Source organism: Pempheris klunzingeri, chromosome 10 (assembly GCF_042242105.1).
Source record: "Pempheris klunzingeri isolate RE-2024b chromosome 10, fPemKlu1.hap1, whole genome shotgun sequence".
NCBI lineage: Eukaryota > Metazoa > Chordata > Actinopteri > Acropomatiformes > Pempheridae > Pempheris > Pempheris klunzingeri.
The window spans coordinates 21,290,303-21,313,040 of NC_092021.1; the positions used below are offsets into that span (position 1 = coordinate 21,290,303).

At 41.1% G+C, this 22,738-nt stretch overlaps 1 protein-coding gene across 1 annotated transcript in view; it reads right to left on the reverse strand.

The window, feature by feature from the left end:
- Positions 1-15,624, reverse strand: part of spryd7b (SPRY domain containing 7b) — a 34,581-nt gene extending 18,957 nt beyond the window's left edge. The window contains exon 1 of the mRNA XM_070838233.1: positions 15,544-15,624. The gene's annotated coding sequence lies outside the window, so the exon portion shown is untranslated. The remainder of the gene's footprint in view (positions 1-15,543) is intronic.
- Between the last annotated feature and the right edge of the window lie 7,114 nt (positions 15,625-22,738).

Below are 22,738 nucleotides of genomic sequence, written 5' to 3' on the forward strand. Positions count from 1 at the left end.
GTTTTAATTTTAGTGAATAATTAACAGAGAGTATTATATAAACATGTCTAAACCTGGTTTGGTGAAGCACAACAATCCTCTACCATGTAAAGTACTGGGTAACATGATTAATTGTACTGTTCCAGCAGGACAGTACATGCCCTCAAAGGTTCTGACAAGCAACAGACATTTTATCCACTTCCTATGAAAGTGTGGTCCATATTAAATGGTTCCCCTGTAACCAACAGTATTGTCTTCCACCTAAACACACCAGTGTGTCCACAATGTGTCCGGTGAAATATTTCATCTAAAACACACACGACTGCTGTACCTGCCACTACTGTACAAGCAAACCCTTACAGTGCATTCCTCTACAAGTTCATTTCTGATTCAGCTATTAACTACATCATTTGGACCATTTCAAGCTTCCTCTTTCTGCCATGAAAAGACAGAGCAACAACAAACAGGATGCAGACAAAGCAGTACACTGCAATTTCAAAAGTGCGATCTGTGGACTTGATTTACACTTGACCAGCAGCACGAAACTACAGGAAAAAAAAACACACACATGGCCAAAGTTTTAATAATTACCATAACCTTTAACATGACTGCCACAACTTCTTTCAACTACAGTGACTCACCACTTACAGAGCAACCAGTAAGGCTGAAATTAGGATCCTAGTAAGTGTTTGTATGTATGCACACATAAGCAAGGGGGACAAAAGAGGAAGCAAAGCAAGAGTGTGAGAACTGAATGGCACACCCATACACCAATTACACAAACACACAGAAGATACTGGTTTTTCTGTACATTTTCCAACTCAAATGCCTTGGTTGAATTCAGATACTAACATGAGCCTAGTTCACAGTGTAAAAAAGTGTGTGTTAAACACACACCACAACCAAAAATCCTGCCTACTCAAATAATGAGGCTTTCCTTTTTGTTGTTAGACTGTTGACTAAGTTTACATGCTGACACAAAATTTAAATAAATAAAATTAAAAAATAAATCAGATTGTATCCATGGCTCTTGCGCATGTTGGGGCTCAAATATAAAAAAATATTTTTTAATGGAAATAAATGGCACTAATAATCTCTTTCACCACATTGTTTGCCAAGCTAAACTTTCCTATTTACAATTGTTTATCCAGTTAAAATTACACACCACCAGAGCCACATTGGTCACTGCAGTCATTCCAAAAATTATGCTGGTCTTACTCTTGAAAATTTGTTGTTTGACCAACAATGTCTCATTTGGTCAGTTTGTTTCAAACTGTATGAAGATATCTGGTCTCTCTGCAACCAAGCACACTGCCTGACTGGGGGATGTGGGCGAGGTGTTACCTACTTACCAAGTTTGGGCTGCTAAAATAGAAAAAATAATAATACAAAATAAATAAATAAAAACGGTCATACACAAACCAACCGCCACTATTCAAGGACCAGTATAAATCTTTTCAAACTAACTGCTTACAAGTTAATGCTGTGGGCTAATCTAGCACCCTCAGGTGAAAAAAAAGGCTGGTGCAGCAGAATCAAAAAAACACCATGTGTGTGTAGTCAGAGGCATACTCTTGCTATGTCAGATCTTACTGCCAGTGCTGTTGCAGGTTATTATATTACTACCTAAAATGTAATTATCAAGCAGAGAATTCACCAACACTGTAACATGTCCAACTCCTTAAGTACTTCTGTCTCTACACAAAAACAACAGTGAAAAGGGAGCCTGCAACTTTTTGCAGACTCCTTCTTTGCAGAAGCTCAAAAGATCTGACTTTGTGAGAGCAATGTTTGACCTTTTGAAAATGTACTAACATTTTTAAAGCTGTTAATTGTGCACCTAAAAACACCAGTGTTCACAACAGATGATCTTACTTAAGCAGGCCAAAATCCAACTTTTTCAACTTACCGGCTTTGCTGAAAATGTGCTTAAGTGCACACAAACCATAACAGCAGCTAAACACATAACTGTCAATTATTTTAAAAATGTTGACTCCACCTCTATAAACTCCTTTTAATTTTTAACATTTTCACCATTTTAGTTTAACAGGTGTAAAGCCCTGTGCACTACAATGATGCAGCACCTACTGTATGCAAAAATCAAAGCCAATGCAAAACATATGCTTGTAAGAAGCATGCAAGGAGCTGGCACCCTCACACTGCACTGCTGCCACTAGTGTTATCAGCCACAACTTTATGGATACATCATGCAAAACACACAGAGTCTCATTTTCGCAGGGGATCACGCTTAAACAGAAGGTTTACCTAGATTGGCCAATATTTCGACTTTTCCAGAACTTAAACTATGTTTGCAAGAGGAATGACTGATTCACATACAAACAGTTTGACAGCTTCTATTTAATGCTGCTGGGGCACAGAAGTGAAACCAAGGCCAGCTTCTGGAAATTAACCAACGAGACCCGTGAAAACCTGTCCCCATCACTGCAAATTTGAATACTATAAAGTTTGTGCTGAGTGGTGCAGAAAGAAGGAAGAGAAAGGTGGGGGTGTTCTCTGCAGCCTGGCTACAACACATGTGAGCAAGTACAAGAAGAGAGGCACAGTTTCACCAGGAAATGGGGGTGGGAGCCCATTTTGCCTGAGGGGTCTGAGAAGACAGAATGATGAGTCACAAAATGTCATGCTAACAGTCTGAAACAGCACAACGGTGCTCTACAAAGAGAGTGAAAAGGCAAATACCAGAGTACGGACGGGACACATAGACCTGTAGCATTTAAAGGAGATTAACTGTAAGCACAACAGGAATAAAAACTTAAAACTCACCAGTGCTAATTTGACGTTTGCACACAGGGACAGTGTCAGCACTACTGTAATCCCTCCTCAAAATAATGTGAGCTAAATATTTACAACCATACGAACAGTCTGGACACACATTATAAAACTGTGTCAGCACGGTGTAAAAGTTCATATATGACTAAGATTCCTGATCATAAAATCTCTCTTTGACAGTGTCACCGCCTCCCTTCTAGAGGTTAGATGTGAACACATTCAAATCTGTAGTTTTTATGAAACTAAAATATCAGCAGTAAGCACACACTTTGAAGCTGATATTGTAAAACTGATTTAAAAAAAGACTGCTTCCATCAACTAAATTGGATGAAATTGGATTTTAAAAATCACTAATGCTGCCTCAACTGAAATATTCAGTGCCGCCTTTAACATGTGAGTTTCAGACTTTTTCCATTTTAACAAATAGCCAAACACTGTGAACTGAAACATTTTCAATGAGACTTTTTTTTTTTTTTTTATATCTACACTTCCATAGCCAAGCATGCAGTGATATTTTTATCCATTAAATGGTATTAAAGCAATTTGACTTCCTATCTTTTAAACTACTAACAGCTATCTGGCTGAAATCACATGATGATGGACCAGTAAATGGACCATTTCAACCTTTAGCATGAAATAAGCAGGTTGATGTACTTCACTTTGTACACATACACGCAGTCAGTCAGAGTAGTATATCCAAAATGTTGTAAATCCATCCAATAAAAACAATTAGATACTAAACTGCGAAAAATTATATTTTCCACACACTACTTTTACACTCAGTCTGTATGATAGTATGAAAAACAGTACTTAATAGCATGTCCCACCTTGGGTGTAGTGACCAAATATTTTTTTTTTTTTACACAATAGATCAATTTATCAAGACACAGGTCTTTTTAATAGTCCGAATATCAATAAACAGTTGGGGTTTTTTTTAACATGGGGTGTGTACATCATATTGGAGCATGATAGTTAAATTAGCCACACACATACAGTAAAATAGAAACTTATGTAAATACGATCTGCCCATCCATTTTAAATACACCATGTGGTGTACTGCACATTAGCTATCAATAAATTAATTTATTCTTAAACCAGATAATCACATGCCTGTCACATTTTCAAGTTATCATACTACTCACTGCGTTTCATACACCCACAAATTAGTTTTCTTGTCAGTCAGACACATCTGATCTTGTAGTACAGTAATTTCCTCCACCTCCACCTCTTTGCTGTGCAATGTGGTTCTGAAAAGTCTTTCCCCTCATATCACGTTAGCCAATTTCCCACCAACTAAATGCCCTAAAAAACACATAAAACAAAATATTACTATGTGAGGGAGGCCATTTCATCATGAAAATATCTGTTAGACAACAATTATTATACTAGAAAGGGTGCAATGTATGGACAGACTCAGGTCCTGCATATCTACTTCAAGTGGAGGCACAACTCTTAACCTTACTGCTGCAGAATATGCATGACAAAATAAAAATCCTGGAAAAATGCTATTAGTAAGCACACTGTCATTTGTGACGGGACAAGGGGGAGGAAAAAAAAGACATGCAGGGGAAAAAAGGACAGAGGTGCCTTCAGTCTGCCTCACTTTTTCAACGCAGTTAATCTAAAACAGGATTTTTCAGCAATTTACACATGATCCTTGACAATATGAGCACCTATTTGTCTGAATAAATGAAAGACTGGAAAAGATAGGAAGGCCTGACATTATGTAACACATTAAACCGATCTCTACTTAGAAGGAAGTAGAAGGGGCGGGTTTACACGCACAATTATATGGAGCCTCTCTTTTCCCCTCTTATGCTTTATTAGTTAAGTAGTCATGTTCATTATGGGAAGCATAAGGCAGCATAAAATACCACAAATACAACCTCTCCAGGAATTAATGACTAGGTCCGTTTTGTCACTCTTTACTAAACCGATTAAACCAAGCAGAGGTTTTTTTTTTTCCCTCCAATGTACTTGAATTTAATCAGAGTCCAGGGCACACAGAAAGTGGAGCGAGGCTAGTAATGGCAAAAAAAGGCAAAAAAAAAAAAAAAAAAAAAAGGGCAGAAGGCAATGTCTGGAAATCCTTGATGAATCTACGATTAACCAAAAAAAAAAAAACCCTCACATTAAAACGGGTCACGATCAGCAGCGTTAATAACAATATAATTCTTATTTTTCATAACTAAGATTAATTCAACTTCATCGCATCGTTAGTGGTTGTGACAGGCAGTCGTCCAACATTAGACAGAGCTATTAAAGTTGAACCATAAGAAGTTGCGACCTATGATTGTTGTCACTTGGCTGAGAGCCACAGTGATCATCCAGCGTTAATGTGAGATGTTCAAACCTATTAACAGAAACAAATCTGAAGCAAACACCCAATGTTGGATAAGTTAATTACTCCATACTGGCCATCGGAGTCACGGTAACGCAAGAGCCTGCAGACACACGTTTGCAGCCACTTCATGACACAGACAGGAAAATAAAACTGCCATTATTATCAATTATCATAACTGCGTGGAAGATCAAACATGCACATAATGACAAACTTACCAGCTGTTTTCTGTCTAACAATTCTTTTTTTTTTTTTTTTTAAATTATATGCAGCAACACATGCGATTCAGCAGCTCGGACAAGAAGTCAGCCTCAGTTAACAAGCTTGGTAAAATTAACCACAAAAGGCACCGTGTATGTCCCGGTCTTTCGTATTGATTTTTTCCCTCCTAAGCCAGTGGAGGTGCCGTGTGCATTTGTTGACACTGCCGACTGAGCCTCTCCTCTGCTCTGCTCGAGCCTGGCTGCTTTTGCACCTCCCGCTCAAAACTAGCCTCCAATACGAGGAAAAAAAAAAAAAAACCCACTCCATTATAGTTAAACTTTGATTTATAACCATTAACTTAAGTGTCTCCTCCATAGGAAATAACGTCCCATCTATTCCTCCTTTTTTTTTTTTTTTTTTTGTACTCCCTCCTCCTCCAAATATATCCCTCTCTCTCTCCTCTTGGATAAAACGGACCGCTGTGAGAGCGCATTTTTTTCCTCCTCCTCCTCCTCCTTACCGTTACAGCACAGCAAAGTCAGAAATCCCTCAATATGAGCTAGCATGCTAAGCTAGCAGGCTAGCTGGTATGAGTAGTAGAAGCTGGCAAAGCTGGCCAAATGGCTAACGTCTCCCCCGCCATGGTCGCTGCTCTCCCCTCTTTCCCCAACGTCTTCCTCTCCTTCAAGTCCGCTCGTAACGTCCGAGTGAAACCGATTTTTATTTTTTTTTTTAAAAAAAAACAAAACAAAAACACCTTGCGGTTTTACCTGCGTCTCCGCTGGAAAAAAACACGCAATCTCCAGCTCCTCTTAAAAAAAAAGCGCAGTTTAATTTAGCGGACTTGGCTTCTCCTCCGTCTCAGCGGCAGCTTTCCACATTCGCAGCATCCTCTCCCCGCAGCTGCCGAGGCGATCGCTGCTCACTCGAAAATGGCGCCGAAAGATACACTCCTCATTCAAATTCGATAGAGCCTCCCATTCCTCCTATTGGCTGGGAGCGGGCTGAGCTCCGCGCAGCTGATTGGTCGCCGAAAATGCACTCTCGAATGATCTCGCAGCCCACGCAGCGTTCAACACACACACACACACAGAGAGAGAGAGAGAGAGAGAGAGAGAGAGAGAGAGAGGAGAGATTAACCCTTTAGGTGCTACAGCGACTTCCACAGCAGCCAAAAACCTGTGCGTTCAAACTTGTGCAAGCCAGCCTTCTTGATATGGAGTGAATCCTTAGTAACGCCCATGCACTATTATTCAACACCATGCAGCCAAATGCACCACAGAGGTCTAAACTGTACTTCTTCTTTTTATATGTCATCCTGTTTATATCACTTGTTTTTTTGTTATTTATTGTGTTTGTGTTGTGCCGAACGCTCTATTTTTGTGGCCCACTGTAAATATCTTGTAAATATCTTATCTTATGCATCAGTAGGTTGAGAGGAGTCAAAAGTGCACTAAAGCCAGCACTATTGGCATTATTAGATACAGTAGACACGTTATATTCATGGGCAAAAATGTAATATTGTTTGCATTTATATGTCATCCTGTTTATATCACTGCCCACTTGTTTGTTATTTATTGTTTGTATTGTGCTGAACACTCTATTTTTGTGGCCCACTGCTGCTGTAACGTTGTAGATATTGTAAATATCTTATCTTATGCATCAGTAGGTTGAGAGGAGTCAAAAGTGCACTAAAGCCAGCACTACTGGCATTATTAGATGCAGTAGACGCATTATATTCATGGGCAAAAATGTAATATTGTTTACATTTTAGAATTTGTGTAGCTGCATTAGATGCCTTGACTTTATAATCATCAGGTTTAGTGCCACTGGTGTGTGTAAATGACTTTTATTGACAGACGCAGACTGCACTTGAGAAACACTCACGCCGTGGTGATCTACAGTTAAACAGCAGTGACTGAGGGAAGCTGTGGTTAAAACACACTGTTCGTCACTCAGAAAACCAGGATTAAAATATGTCATCTGTCTGCTTTTGCACTCTAACTCACTGATTATTCCTGATCAGGGACGTCCTATCACAGTACATTTACTCAAGTGCTCCAGTACAATGCTGAGGTACTTGACAGCTAACGTTACTGGTTACTTTTCAAATATTACATCAGAAATAACATTTTATACTGTTATAAAATACAATATGTTGCTAAAAAGTAGACCAGTGGTTGCCAAACATTTTTGCCTGTGACCTTTTACAAAAACATCAGTGTCTATTTGAGGCTTCTTGTCATGTTTTAGATGTCTGTGAGTTATTTACAGTTCCAAAAAAGTGACACTGGTCACCTATTATCACATTGTTGTACTACTACTTTTACTGAAGTAAAGGATGTGGAGAACCACAGCATCCTATTGGCTTTATGAATGCAGCTAAAGGCCTTTTACATGTTTTTTGTCAGAGAATAATAAAAACACCTTTTGAGCTGTGGCCATGAAAACACACTATTTCCATTTTACAAATAGCCCACAGACATTTATAAGGCTTTGTTTCCGCATTTCATATGTGTGTGTATATATATATATATATATATGTAAAAATAAGGATATTTTAGGATAAGTATTGTCTTATGGGCGTATAAGAAGGCTGCATAGGTTGCAATACCTTCCTTACCATCATGCACGCCATGAACATCTTTTCATAATGTGTTCCTTGTTTACAGAATGGGTCCTGATCTGCAGTCAGCACAGCAGTTCTTGTATTAGAGAGACAGGTCTATCAAAAACTATTAGAAGGTAAAGAAGCCAAATAAAACACATAATTGTAGCCACAGATGACAGGAGAATAACATCTGGTATTTTCATGTTGTTAGGTCAAGTAGTAAAGGAATCGGCGAGATTACTCTTAAAGCCACGGAGATGCAAACCAAATCATGAAGGGAAAAGAAAGCAATAAAAGACTTAACTTTGAGTCAGTGAGGTAAAGTGGCTGCTAAACTATAGAGGCTCAGTCTGCAGTTGTGTCCTCCCTCCATGCTCGTCTCAATCATACTGTCTGTTTATTTTCTACTCTTCCAATGAAGGCGTTGCTTTCTTATCATTTTGTCCTCTCCAGTTTTAATGAAGTTTCCCTTTCATTTGCCTTATTTTTGAAACTTGTGACTGATCTCTCAAAGGCACTTGGATATCAAGCTTAAAAGAAACAAATTCCACATGTAAATTATATGGCATAACCAGTTCTTCTCAATTTAGGATTAGCTCGGCAACACCACGAGTACACGCGCTGCTGTAGTGTAGTGACGGGTTGGGCTCTACCACAATAACCCTGCTGTTATCATATCTACTGTAGCATAGTGTACCTCGGGCAAGATAAACAGAGACAGCCATTTCATCCCAACGCACACATAATAAGAATACATAACATTCACCTGCTATGTCAGTAGTTGGCTCCAGTAACATGCATTGGAAAAATAATTAGCTGCAGCCTGCTATTAGTCTCAGGGCGTGCTTAAGTGAATAGAGGCCTGTCTTTTGAATACAACTTTAACTTAGATCAAATTTTTATTCGTCTTTTTATAACTGATTACACTACTTAACATGTCGTTTATGTTTTTCCATGCATGCTAATGGCATTTTAAAACTTATCTATACATTTCAACACTCATTAAGAAGCATATAATTTCTTTGCATTGTTGTGTGTGGTAGTAAAAACATAATGTTTTGTACTTTGTCGTACAAATGCACACTGGGAGAGAGAGGGCGCCCATTGTCTATGCATTCTGGTGTAGTGTGGACAATGGGGCGGAGAGGAAAAAAACACACTTGTTTACAGATAAACTGGTTTGGACAGGAAGCCAGTAAGGAGGAGCTCTGTGTTGTTAAACAGGCATGTGGAGAGGCAGGGATGAGCCAGCAAAAACACCACCGTGACCATAGGGAGGATCATGATGCAGTACTCAAAGACATGGCGCACACACACGTATGCATGCATTCAGATCTACAAATGCACATATGTAGTGCTTCCCGCTTTGCAGACTTACACACAGTTGAAAGCCACGGGCTTTGTCGGAGTTTTAAAAAGATTACACAGTCACCACTATGGGCAAAAAGCCTTCAGTGAAATGAACAGAAATTGTGGTTTGTTTAGTATCACTATGAGAAAAATTAACAAGATAAAAAGGCACTCATGGGCCCCTATTAGCAGTGCCAAACAGTAGCCAAGCTGAGCTCTGGTGAATACTATACAGTTCATCCTGCATTGTGTCACCGTCACATGAGCACACACTGCCTTCCATTAGGCAGGAGATCCTTATGACTCACGAAAACACAAGTCACATGTCACTACACAAATGAACCACGCTACTCAGCCTGCTCTGTTATCCACAGCAGCTTTTCTGCAGGCCCAAATGAAATCACATCATAATGCATCTCTTCATTAGGAGGGTTGAGACAGAGTGGAGCTCTCCCTTGTCTTCTGGTAGACGAGCCGAACAACAGCCACAGTGTCATGTATCGTGGTGTTGGGCCACAGCAGGCTAACCCGGCTGCAAAGTTGCCATGCCGGGGCAGTTTTAGTTCAATGTAATTTGATTTCATGTTAGATGACTTGCGTGCATGGTTGGCTGTTACACTCAGCTGCTTCTCATTCAAGGAGGAGTTTTTACTGATTTTCTTTTTTCTCTCTCTCTCTCTCTTTCCCTCTCTCTCTCTCTCTCTCTCTCTCTCTCTCTCCCCTCATGTGACTCAAAAGATGGCCTTTCACACCACCACCACCGTACATGGGACTGCATCACAAATGATAGGGAAACAGATAGTAGCAAAACCTCAGCTCACAGCACTCCTCGAGAATTCAAAAGCACTGACTCTCAGCAAATCCTTCTATTGTACTGAAGTGAAGAAAATATCAACAAAAGACTGAATGACACCTTGAAAATACCCCTGACCTCAATCAAGGTCAGAGGTGTTTTCAAGGTGACATTAAACCAGGGAAAAGGACCCATTTACCGCAGAAAACATACAGATAGAAGCTTTAATGTCAAGGCGCCAGCAGGTGATTTCACTTCACTCTTGTTCAAAGTGTGCTATACAGTGAAATCACCTTTTGTCATGGGAGCACAAGGTGTTGGCTGAAATGAGAGCATGCATATACATCATCGGCTCTCCATGGTGCATTGCTACCAGTCCCTGAGTTAAACTGGGCGTTACAAATAAACAACGTGTGACAATCATTCCCACTTTCTGCTGAGGTGAATTTAAGATTGTCATTGTTTTAAATGTGGTTTGTCCCATTAACGTTTTGAATAAGAAAGACCAGAGTAAAGTGGGAAAAAAAACTCTACTTATTCTTCGTAGTTAATATCAACCTGTGTAAATCTAGGGACGTTCTGCTGTAAGTGTGTACCAGAACAAGAAAGTAATTTTGCATAAAACAGTCCAGCAGTCAAAATGAGCAACACCCTGCAACAAAGTATGAGAGACCATAGGCTTACTATATTAACGTGGCCTATTCCCTCGTCTTGGTCTTTAGAGAACACAATGAGCCCCACTGAGAACTCCATACTAGAGAGAGACTCTCCATTGATGTCTCCTCAGTTCCCCTCCCCCTCTCTCTATGAGACATCTGTAGCAGCTGCCCCCTTGTGCTCCTGTCAGCAGGGCAGAGTGTGTGTGTTTGCGTGTGTGTATGCGCTCGTTGAGGTGGGGTTGGCTGGGAGGTTAGTGTGGGGCGTGTTATGACACCTCCCCTTTTGGAGGGGTCCGGCCCGCACACTTGTGGGACATCACATTTATCAATGGCTAATAGTCACAAGCAGGTCACCCTGAAAACACAACAGAGACCTCTGACCTCTTTTTAGTACAAAGGCGGCGAGGTGGTCACATCAGCCCCTGGGCGCTAGAAAAAGTGCACACACTCACACTCACACTCCACAACTTTGTTTACATCGAAATTTGCCATCAGAAATCCTGATGAAATAATGTTTCTTATTCTGCTTTTGAATAAACTTTGTCTTAACCTAATCCCATGACAAATAAATTGTTTAGTGTAAAGTAAAAAAGCATAAATCAGACTCTTATAGTCAGTGTCCTGCTAAACACTATCACATGCTTGGCCGGCGAATTCAGATATTACAGGACAAGAAGCCCCTTTTATTTTGTCTCTGTATAATCTTACAGACATTCTTAAACATAGCAATCAAATTAAGTGAGTAAAATTCATAGAGTGGTCGCAAATTACATTACAAACAGCAGACAATTAGGGTGGGGGGGAACAGTGAGCTAGCTGCAGTGGTAACAGGGACAGAGGGGGGACAGGATTTATAGGGAGGCAAGTTGGGGAAAGTAAAACAATACTCCTAACTAACAAATTTGGTTTGACACTCCACATAAAAAATGTGTGTGTTAAACAGATATAGAAAAAGCTGTGTAGTCTGATAACGCAGAAATGTTACTGACAAGATTCTCCAGAGCAGCTTGATTTCTCCTAAATTGTGTTTTTTGACAATCTGTATATACACCATCTATGAGGCTGTCTGTTTTCTTATGTATTAAATACGGCCTTTTCCAGACTAAATGTGGGGTCATGTGCCAAAAGCCCCACAGGATCCCATGCACAAAGCTGTAAAATTTGACCAATGACTTCAGACATGATTTACTGCATTGAGAGTCAAACATCCAGCGTTGTGGTTGAGGTGTTTCAACCTGATGAAAGGCGTTGAAATGTTACCGGTTTAACAACAAAACAGTATTCATGCCGCTTCCTTATCTAGCAGTCATTTTTTTCATCTTGATGATTGTCCACATCCGTCAGTATTTTTTTTTTTTCATATATTGAGGCAGACTGCTGAGGGGGATTACAGAGAAGGCTAAACACAAGTAAGATCTAATCCTAGGCATGCAGGGTTACAGAAAGGCCTAAAAGAATAAGTTTTCGAGGGCTGATGTTAACAGTGATTGCAGAAGCTCGCCATTGAGGATATTTTGTGCCTAAATTCTTTATCTCGAAAATTCGATGAAGAGTGTGCCAAAAAATAAAGCCAAGTACGGTCTGAACAGCAGCTTCAGCACAGGATTAACACTCTCCACTGAGACCTGGATGGAAATTATATAAATGATTTGTGTGCAATTTAATCAAAATACTGAATTTTAACAAGCATGTTACAGTCAGAGACAGGTGAGGTCCTTACCAGTTACCATATAAGAAATATATCAAAACGTCTCAGAAGACTGTTCAGTATCCGCAAGGCCAACAGACTATTTACAGATTAATTTACTGCAGCATCATTCGAACATTATCAGAGCTCTGGCGACATTTTAACAGACTCAAACGACAAAAGTGTCTCACTAGATGGTCCTACAAAACACTTTTAATGGACGTTCTTTTTTATCTTGCAGGATTATGTGAGTTCGAGCCAACACTTTTCTGTTTCGGTTTCTCATTTTATCTATTACATTTATCAGGAGCTAGTCCTACGTTGTGTTTAGGTCACGGAGCACGAAAAACATTTTCTAATGCAAGGAGCATTTCAAAACCACCAAGACTTCATTAATTGCATTCACGAGTGTTGCATGCAGCATGCCTGTGCTCACCCAGTATGAATATTAGCATTTAGATATTATTTAGAATTAAATCTGTTTCCTGTCTTGCCCAAAGTCTGCGGCCGGAAACAACTCACATGCAACCGTTACACACCTATTTCCACTGTAAGTGACATCATTTGTGCTCATAGATTTAAAACTCTGGACAGCATTTTAATTCACATTTGAGAGACTGTATGCAAAGTGATTGCTGGAGTGACAAGGACCTATATGTACCCATTGTCACCCACTCATGGCATATATTGCATCAGCTGATCTCAGACTATTCTCACTTTCTTCACGATGCATTGAAGGTTAAGTGTTAGATTTATCATCACAATCAACCAATACATAGCTGACTTTTAGGTGTAGTGCTACGGCTCCTGTTTCCCTGTTGTGAAGTCACTGCACGATCTCCAGGTACTTGTAATCTTTTCTAATGCTGAAAAAAAAAAACTTCTCTGTTGAGATGACAGTTTATATTTTGCTCAAGTGCGTTGAGCTAATTGAAAGCCCAGTATTCATTAAACAATATTTACATTGCAATATCACAGTATGTACATTAAATTAACTAAATTGACCACTAAGATTTCCTTAATTGAATTCATGAGTGCAATTATGAGTGCCTGAATTTAATGATCCTGTGTTCTCATGAAAAACAGTGTCCAAAGTGGAAAGCAGCTGCGTTATTGTATTACAGTGATGGGCAACATCTTCAGTTTTAGGCTGAACTTGTCCAAACAATATCAGATCAGGATATAACTGATACTATTACCGATACTTTAAATTGTGAAAATGAAACTAGCTGTCATTTTAGGACTTTTAAATAACATAACATTTAGAAAATAAAGAACATTACTTTCTACACTCTTGCATTTGTTAATGTATTACAGTCTCATATGGTGCTACTGCTAAAATGATGATTAATAATTATAACTACTAGTATTACCACTAATAATAGCGCAGCTTGTCAGAAGGCATTTGATTGCGATCGTTCCTAACAAATATTCTGTGTACAGCCCATCTTAGGACTCTTTCTGAACAGCTTGTATCAGTGAAAATCATTGAAACCATTTAGTTTCTCTTCTGCTGCAGCTTGGTGGGCTCTCTCTCGTGATTAAAACTGACGTGTTTAAACAAATATGTGGCGCTGAAACCGAGCGTCCACCTGAAAATGTAAAGGTTGACAGCATTTCCATTCAAAGGTATGATATTTGGCCAAACATGCTGTTCTCCCCCACCCCCCCCCCGTCATGGTAGAAGCTGAGGGCAGGAGGACGGCTAATCTCTTCTTTGACACTTGGTGGCATTACGGTGGCATTTTAGCAATAAATGGGAGAAAAATCTGCATCTTTAAAACTACAGTATTATCAATACTGCTGATAAATTCAACACTATACAAAAATATTCATACATCCCAGCACCTACTGCCCATCACTAGTTTGTAGACATCTTGGGGGATCAGTAAACATTTACAGAGTGGACTGTTGCTGAGAAATTTCATGTATATATGAAAATTAAACCGCGGCCTCTTAAGTGCTCCACAGCCAAGTATTTTTAGCACTGGAACTGGAAGCAGGCTATTGACAGACACATTTTTCATTGACACTCTAGAGGTTATATTAAATTATATGTTACCTGACCATGTCTGCATTGCAATGGCACAGCCAAATCAGCGTTGAAGCCACACCTAACAGCATCGTGGCTCCATAAGTGCGCAAAAACGCATTCTGGAAACGCTGATAAGCTCTAAAATGCAGACTTTCAAGCACCAGAGACAAAACTAATCTACTCATTGTCCTGTTTCTGGACTACAAATTGAAAATCCCTGCGGAAGTCCCTCCCCTCACGGTGCGCCGTTGTACCTCGATGATGTAACCACTTTCCAAATATAGCGTGTTGCTGATGGCTAAGCGGCTCGCTCATTGGCCGAGGCCCCTGTCAGTCACGTGACATCACCGCGACCGTGTTATTATTGTAAACAGCCCGCCTGCTTTCCACCGACGCTCTGTGCCGAGCCGACTACTCCATCCAGTCCTTTGTTCGTGCAGTGAAAACACCGACGCGACAAAAGCGCAGTGACCGTCCGCCCAAACTGCGGAACAAACCTCAAAGCAAAGTTACACACATCACCCCAAACCGTGACACCTCCTCTCTTTCATAAAACGATCGCACTGCCGCTTAGTTGTGGACGTGTTTGTTGATCACCGGGGTCTTCATTGCAACCGGCGACTGCTCAAGGCTGCTGCATGAATAACAATAATTAAGCCCGTGTTGGAGACTTGTCAATGCACAACACATTTACGTGTACTCGGACAGTGGATGTTCACATTCAGATCAAACTGGTTTCCTGTTCAAACCCACAACAGCCGTCTCTTAGATTGACAGCGGTGTAGTTAAAGCCTCGTTTTATTCGGCTCTTAAATGTCAAATTGTTGAAAAAAGAGAACATAGTTGTCATTTTGAAAACATCATGCACACCAACATCCCCCATAATGAACATACAGGCCTTTTACTTATATTCCCCCCTCGTCAATTCGACAACATGAACCTTAAAGGGACTTTACTTTGTGTCCCGTGTCGCAGAGAATCGACCAAAACGACTTTATTTTTGCGGTGACTGACACCGCACGGCAAACTCAACTAGTCGAGAGGTCACACAGCAAAAGTTGAAATTACTCCACTAGATGTTATATGGCACTTACCAGATATCCTGGATGTCTTTCGGAGTGATCGACTGCATCTCTCTCGCTGCCAGCCGGCCACTGGTGACACCCTCACCTCGACATTTCCATCCAGGCAAGTTGACAACAAGCTTCCATTCTCCGACTAAGTGCAGTTTCAGCAAAGCTTCAAGGAAGTTGTTTCTTTTGTTCCAGTATTTTTGGTTGCGTCAATGTTGCGAAAAGGGGGAGGCGGAGCGGTGGATACAGAGAGCGACCGAGGGAGAGAAAGAAAAAAAAAAAAAAAAACATCTGAGCGCACCATAGCCTAGTTCGCACGCCTGGCCATTAACGCACAGAAAACCCCTCATCCAAATCCCCGATAAACTCGTCTCATCAGCTCAGCTCACGTGTCTGGATCGACCAGCATCCCTTCAAAGTGAAATAGACAAGCTACACAGTACACGGTGCCCGGGTCCGATAGGCTACCCAAGATCAGGCTACTACAGGTCTGTGCGCCCCGTGCGCGCGTAGAGGGACGGACACATTTGCATAGCCCGGTTCGGTAACTTGGATTTCCACACAGAAGTACAGACTCCAAATCGCACACAGGCTTCCTTCCGTGCTTTCAATGGCGCTCACGGGCTTTCTCTCCGTTACTTCGTCGAGCCAGATTCTTCAAAGCGAGAGCGCATGCAGCCTACACGCCTTTCGACTTCAAACTCTGCTAGTTCCCGGACAGCGCAGGGCGGTAACGAGATGCTCGGTAACGCGTTACCACAAACGAGGAGTAGGAGTGTAGAGACTTAGGATTTCCTCCCAGTGAGAAACTCTTTGCTGTCGCACGAATTCACCTCTCTTTGAGCCTAAACGCCGGACTAAAGTTGAGTATTTATCCCATCCATCCATTTATTTTCTTGAAAGGCTGCTCGCTCTGTGTCACGGGCCCATAGGTGGCAAAAAAAAGTTGGTTTTAATAAACAAAAAAAAGATGGAAAGACAATTTGGACGCCACTAACAGACCAGGTAATTGGATTTCCTGCTTTTTGACAGCCAAGACCAGACCGTGAAACAATGCAACAAGTAGAGTAACGAAGGAGGCTTTTGCCCCCATGTTGTAGAAAATTGAAGCATAAACAGACTACTCTTTGATGTAACGAGCCCGTCACTGTTCTTGGAACTGAGGGGAGGGAGAGCTGAGGCGGCTTACTATGCAGAAATAGGATCATGTTGGTTCATCGGATGAAAAGGTGAGCTCCCTGTTTCCCCGGCGCTGTTACAGTAGCGTTGCGTCAGGAAGTTGTTGGTGTCAGTGAAGTCACCATCAAGACGCCCTTCTCCCCATCCAGCCTGACGACTGGCAGCATATGCTTAACAGAGACCGCTTAGATCACTCCTACAGCAAATGAAAATCAGCCAGTGCCTTCAGCTCTTAAATGTCCTTGAAAGTGTGTTGACCTCAGAGCGCCAGAGGCTGTGACAAAATGTTTGGGACGATAGCAATAAAAGGCTGCAGATTTCACTGAAGAGGAAGTCAGTTTCAAAGGTTGCGGATGAATTAAAAAATGCAACTGCGAGGGAAGAAAAAAAACGCACATGTGACGAGTGTGACGACTTTATGGCAACAAATGAAGCTAGAGCCTTTTACAAAACGAGCTCGTCAGAGATACTCCTGGTTGACACACGCTGTGGGCCTGTAGTCTCAGGCCTGCGCACTACATAAGGGCTTTACAAACCTTACCCTGCTGAAGCTTTGTGAAATTTAAAATACACGTAAAAATCAACACCTGTGGGGGCTGATTTGGGGGGATTCTGCAAAAGCAACTCCACAATAAGCGCATAACCTCACAGGCCGAGTGGAAATAAAGTATGATGGAGCCATAACATCATAACCTGCGTGCGTAAAAGACGCGTTAAGGTGTGAAGTTCTGACTAAAAGTCTGATGAGAAACATTTTAAAGCGTTTTGATGGCGTGTGGGAATTTGATTGTGGCACACAAATAATACTTTAGCCGAGTTTGCACAACTGTCCACTAAATATGCCTTCTCCTTTTTTTTTTTTTTTTTTTAAATGTAGCCTACAGAAGAAGGGGTGAAGCAGCCGTCTACACTTAACGGTCGATGGCGAGGGAGGAAAAGGTGCTGCCTGTTATCAGGAGCACAACGCCAAAAGGTTACTGTTTTACCAGTTTGAGGAGCGTATACACTGACAACGTCCTTATTGTCCAGCAAGCACCGCGTCACCACATCTTAAATGAAAAGGTGAGTTTATTTTTCCCTTTAAGTTTAAAATAACCTTACACCTTATCCCTTCAAGAGCAGGTGCACACGAGTCGTAGTGCGGCTTATATGCGCCACAAGTCATCAATTATCAGGACTGGGCTACAAACGCCCTCACAGTTTGTGCTGCAAAGTGACAAAACATACAACAAAAGAGAAAAACCTGCAAGCCATATTTGCTCGTTTCACACACTCCAAATGTTGTTACTCAATAGTTTTTTAGTCTTAATGAGCACGTACACAGCTTGTTTGGAGTGTTTGATGAGAGACCTATTTAGAAATCGCAATGAAATATATGCAGTCTTTGTTGTGCATGTGGAAACTCAAATATTGAAGTTGATTATTGGATGAAATACTGAAACTGCGACCGGTTTGTGGACACTAATTGTAGAAAAACGCACGGCATGGCTCGCTTTTGCTTTGAGAAAAACTGCATCTTTTACGGAAAATGAGACATGAGTGGCCAATTAAATGATCACAAAATCGGCTTCCTGTGGTAAAACTTCGAATATTAAATTGTCATAAGCAGACTTACGGAACATAATCTGTTGGGTGGGTTTGACAGAACTGGTGCTCCCTTTTTTTTTAGAATAAAAAAAACGATATGAAGTTGAAACCTGAAGCTTTGAGGACTGAAAATCACAATGACAAAGTCCTAATCCAGACATGAGTCTTTCTATTTCTATGAATTACTCTTATTGACTGTGTATAACTGATAACCTACCTCAAGGCTCCTGTGCTCCGTGCGCAAATGAAAGAAATCAGCTGACAAAGAAAAGTAACTAGAATTGCTAAAACGCTTGCCCTCCCTGTGCGCGCATGTGTTTGTGCTTTTGGGAGTGTCACGCTCACAGTTATGCAGCAGTATTTGAATATTTGCCCGATGTGTGGGCTGGTGCACAGTCAGAATGCAAAGAAGAAACAGCAAACACGCACAATAATCTGATGGGCTGCGGTTCCCCTAAAAGGTCATCATCAACATCAAGACTGCAACGAGAGCGCCAAAATGGTCGTGGAGAGATTTTATGATTTCTACTTTTAAAGCTCCCCATTTTCTTTTACGCAAACTTGCAGGTTGCACGAGAAAGTTTGTGTAAGCATGTGCTCCCTCCGAGTGTCTCGCTGCTTCAACACCTGACAGCTGACTTATTGAAAATAAAAGCCAGATGCGCGTAAAAGACGCCTTTAAAGCTCTCTGCGTAACTCCGAGTTGCACAGTTGCAGCAGGGTCAAAGCCTGTAAAGGACATGGTGACACATACTTGCTTTTTGCAATTAATAGTTAACACCCTTCATGCAAAACAACTGTATCAAAATGTGAATTTGAGAGGTGGACTTATAAGAGAAATATTCAACCTACGTATGTTGGTAGGTCAACAAAGAACCACACATAAAGCGACTGGATCCAAACTTTGCCCCCTTTGCGCTTTGACTAAGTTGTTTACAAAGTGTTCTTGATTCGACTTTTTAATCCGTGATTCAACATGAGAATATGACCAACACACAGAGGGAGCAGGGCAGTTAAAACATCATGCCTTTTTGTTTTACTCAGTTTAGATATTTAGAATATGAGCAGCAACTGAAAGATCATATTGTGTGGGAGGAATCTATATGAGTCAAAACGAAAAACCCAGTAGCTTGTGTCTGTGCTTGTTTGTGTGGTGTGGCGCACTTGACACAGTGATGCAATTCATCTCAACTTCTCAACATTTCGGTCGCTTTTCAGACTGTAAAGACGCAGCTGTGTGGCAATTTGACAAAAAAAGGAAAGTAATAAATTGAAATGTTTTTCTTAAATAATCAAACAGCTCAAATGGAGTCATCACTTAAGTCATAGTAAACCTACTGGCCTGCATCTGATGGCTCCACAGTGACTGCGCTTTTCTTATAAACTGACTTAGACATTCAGATCTCAAAGAACTGTACATCTGCAGAACACACTTCATGTGACAGCCGTGCTTTTCAGCCATGTCACGGACTGAAAATGCATCGCCAGCATGCAAACATAATCACTGTCACTCTGTCAATGGTATCCTTGTCAGCTGGGGACACATGCAAGATCAATGATGTTCTCTCAATTAACCTGATGGATAAAATGTCACAGAGGTTATGGATGAGAGTGCGTAAAGCTTTGTCACCATGTTTACCTCCTGGACTGCTTGTCTACGGGCCCAGAGAGGAGACGGTATGTGAGGCCTGTCCCTTCTAAAGCGCCCTGTGTCCAGAGCAGAACTAGGTCAACAGAGACCGCTGGTTGGTGAGTTGGAACGATGCTGCTCTCTCACACACACAGGAAAGAAAAGGAGGAGGAAAAAAAAAGCAGGAGAAGAAAATCCTTGCCTTCGATTGAGGGATAATTAGAAACTGTTTGACCTATTTGTCCCCTTTAAATGAACCGTTGGCCATGTAGTTGGGACTGGGTTGAGAGTACGTTGAGCCCTTCACTGGACCTCTCCAATTATGCTTTTTAATGGCAAATTGCCGGACTAAGTTCAAAGGTCCCCCATTATCTTCCCTTCTTTTTCTCTGTCCCATCAAACATTCAGAGATCTTCAGTGTGCAGAAGCACTCAGTCAATTACAGTCTTTGTGATAATACAAAGCGGTGGGGTGTATTTAGCTCACCAGCTTCAGTAAAGATAATATGACAAACTTGACTAAATGAACATTTTTCTAAAGTGCTTTACAGAACAAATGAAGTATATGAATACCACTATAATGGAAGTTCACTGACGAGGAACAAGTTGACGAAAAAGGTAAGAATAAAGAGTCGATACAGTGATGACAGGCCATACACCAAGCAAATAAAGATACTTTTCTGCACAAATGTACTTTAAGAAGTTATTTGCAAGATACAACGTTATGCAGTAAAAGGCACTGCTACCAGTTGTGTTTAAAGGATATGCGTACACCTGTCTTACTCACATGCCCATAGTTACATGACAAATGGAATCTTGGAACAAGAAGTGGGGCTGTGACAAAGATCCTCAGGTTGTCACTGAGGGCCGTATGAGTAAAATACAAATGGCAAAGCACACATGCAAGTCCTATTTTGGAGTTTTCTGCACGTGGTCGGACGTGCCAAATGTATAACTGCAGCACAGAATGAGGTTTAATCCGAGCACAGATGCAGAGCTATTGAGCGAACAACTCAATTACAGTCACATTCATTGCAAAACTGTCATCATTTGCTTGTTATCTTATATCTAGTGTATGCTTATGTAATGTAGATAGCAGAATCTGACACAAGCTGACAGGAAGTCAGTCACACATAGACCCTTAATGCAGCATGAGTGTGTGTACAAAAGGTGTCCCATATTCACGGAGTGCTTATGGGCTTGTGTCCTGAGGGACAATAAGTGCTCCTGTGATAAGTTCCCTGTCCTACCCTCCTCGGTCTGTCAGCACAATGGGAATCAACAGGTAACTTAGCGACCTGAGCCAAACACATTTCCCGCAGAAAACCTGAACACAATGGCTAATCACAACAGTATATGTTCCCTTTCTGTTGACTTACAAAGGCTCATCATTACTCAGACACATGCAAACCTAACCTACCTGAAGAACCGCATAAAACGAGGAGACTCGGCTTTAAATTGAATCCTCTTTCCTCTTTATACCGAACTGGGAGCTGGACTCAGGCGTCATTTGCACGTGGACAGTATGTGTGTGCAAGAGTGATAAAGGCGCAGAAAGAAAACACACGGAAGTGACCAAACATATCAACTGTTGGAGGGCTTCAGCTGGTGCCTCATGAGTGAGGCCTATGACTAAGATCGGAAGAGAGTAGGAGTGTGGCTGTGCCAATGTTGCCATACCAATACTGCAGAGAAAAGAAAGAAGGTAGGATAGAGTGGATGGTGATTGGACCGGGCACGGATACGCCAAGTAAGACCAAAAATAGGCAGTGTGTGTGGAGTGGGATGGTGATGCAATTCACCCTCATTTATGTAAACATTTACATTTTGACGAACACTTTGACCCCTCAGGCAAAATTATACTTAAGCATGTTGTGTGTGAGAGATCAGAGTTGGTCATACATTATGTACAGTACACAACATGGCTGTGAATTATTTACTCTTTGTCCTCATCAGATAGTCTGCATGACATGTGCTGTGTTTTATTTATTTATTTATTTACTTACAGAGTCTGGGATGGGATAGCATGCAAGCTTTTAATCCAACAAAACACAGCACCAAGTGTAGGGACATAAAGGGGAAGTAATCACTCGAAGCGTCTGCTTCCTCTTCCCTCTTCTAAGTGTATCTCTCTTGTCAACCTAGTTGGACGCACGTTATTGCTCTGAAGCTAACCTAGCTTTTAAGTTATAAGGAGTTAGTTGATGACACTCTGTTGCTCAAAGCCATCAAATCTGTGCAGAATCTGCCTTTGTATCACTGTATGCTGTTGTTTATTGATACATGTGAGTAATATCCCGGCCAAAAATAGATGCAGGTCAAGGCAAAAACAGAGTTTCACAGCTTCATCTTTGCTGGTTATTTTATTTGATTATCCCTGACCAAATTTTTCCTACATTGTGTGGACTCACACCCTCACATCACGACGAGCCCTCCCTCATTCCCTTCTTATCTCTCATCCCTGCTCCTCTCTGTCCCACACTACATGCCTCTCTATTTATACAGTTGAGTCAGTTTGCCACTGACAGCAGTGAGCGATAAGGAGGATTGAATCATCCTGTATTAGAAACACAAGCTTTCATCTATCAATATAGCGTCTTAAAAGGAAACACTGAGTGTTGCTGGCAGTTCATCAAATTGTTTAAAGGATATGACCAGCTGCAAAGAAAAGTGGGCATAATCATAACCTTGCTATCAAATAAATAGAGTAAAGTAAGTGTTTTACAAAGAACACATCACTTTGTGCCAAGTGGAGTGTCCTCAGCATCGGCAGTGGCTCCAGAGAAGGAGAGGTGTATCACTCCAGCGGGATACTGGTCCA